This window comes from Panthera uncia, chromosome B4, assembly GCF_023721935.1.
Source record: "Panthera uncia isolate 11264 chromosome B4, Puncia_PCG_1.0, whole genome shotgun sequence".
NCBI lineage: Eukaryota > Metazoa > Chordata > Mammalia > Carnivora > Felidae > Panthera > Panthera uncia.
Genome location: NC_064809.1, coordinates 116,474,505 through 116,475,838, shown reverse-complemented (window position 1 = coordinate 116,475,838; position 1,334 = coordinate 116,474,505). Strand labels below are relative to the sequence as shown.

The window sequence follows — 1,334 nt, the reverse complement described above, 5'->3', positions numbered from 1 at the left end:
GTATATTGAATGTAGTGGCTGTGCTGTGCAAAGAGGAAACCACTTTATTCTTTCTCACCATTACCTTTAAATAAAACCTTAACTAACCTCCATGCCAAGCTCCGGGATGGTGTCTAAGGCTTTTGTTTTTCTAGACACTGGAGATTCGAACAATTTGAGCCATTAACAATTCCAGCCCAGTTTAAATCAAGACTTGTCACATACCTGATTTTTTAATTTTTAAATTGTTTTTAGAAGAGCACTTGTTAGCATTTTAAAAATTTATTTTGTTTTTTAAAAATATTTTTTTAATGTTTATTTATTTTTGAGAGAGAGACAGAGCGTGAGCAGGGGAGGGGCCACAAGAGAAGGAGACACAGAATCCCAAGCAGGCTTCAATATCCAGGCTCTGAACTGACAGCACAGAGCCTGACATGGGGCTCGAACCCACAAACCATGAGATCATGACCTGAGCTGAAGTTGGATGCTTAACCAGCTGAGCCACCCAGGTACCCCAGAGCACTTGTTAGCATTTAATGAACCTCCCTCCACGTGACTTCAAGCTACCAGGACGCAGGCTCCCCCAATGCCCTTAATCTTCCCTTTAGCTCTTCTACTGAAGAATTTGGCCTTCATGATAGCAGGCTGTTTTGGGAGCTTTCCCTTCCCCCAAACTTTGTAGTAGCCCCATTGCATCACATCAATGATAGGAACAATTCCAGTTTTTTTTGGGGGGGGTGGGTAGCATTTACCTGTGTCTGCTCATTGACCAAGGTCCACACTTTATCAGGGTTGACAGTTGGGCAGAAACTCTGGTTCCTCTTTAAGTTATAATGCTTCATACCAACTTTTCCAGAGTAAACTGGGTGATATTTGTCAAAGTTGATCCTGTGGTGATGCATGTCACCAGCATTCCCCTGGCCTTCTGGGTGCTTCTGGTGTTTGCCAAGGCACCGTGGCCCTGGCTTACCAGGCTCCAGTTCACATGGCCCCAAAGTTTCCAGCTCTTCCTCACTCTGGATGGCATGTGCATAGCCCAGAAGAAAGAGCAGTCACATATCTAATTGAAAGCTTCTCCTTGCATGTTCCCCAAGATACTTGAAATGTTTTCCCAAGGAGGGTGGGGTGGGGAGGCAATGTCTGTTTTTTCTTCTTACTCTTTCCACCTCTTGCCTTTATTTGCTAGATGCTCCGGGGTTAGGCAGGGGAAAGAGGGGTATTTTTTTGAAACCTAGTGGTGCTAGTTTGTGAAAACCCTCTGCATAGCAAACACCCCAAAACGGACCATTTTCAAATAGGGAGCTTTTGTGGGTTCTTTGGGGACTCTCTGTTGGAGACCTCTGGCATTGTACCAT

At 44.6% G+C, this 1,334-nt stretch overlaps 1 pseudogene; it reads right to left on the bottom strand.

The window, feature by feature from the left end:
* Positions 1-359: 359 nt before the first annotated feature.
* On the bottom strand, positions 360-1,006 carry LOC125920449 (60S ribosomal protein L27a-like; annotated as a pseudogene).
* Positions 1,007-1,334: the final 328 nt, after the last annotated feature.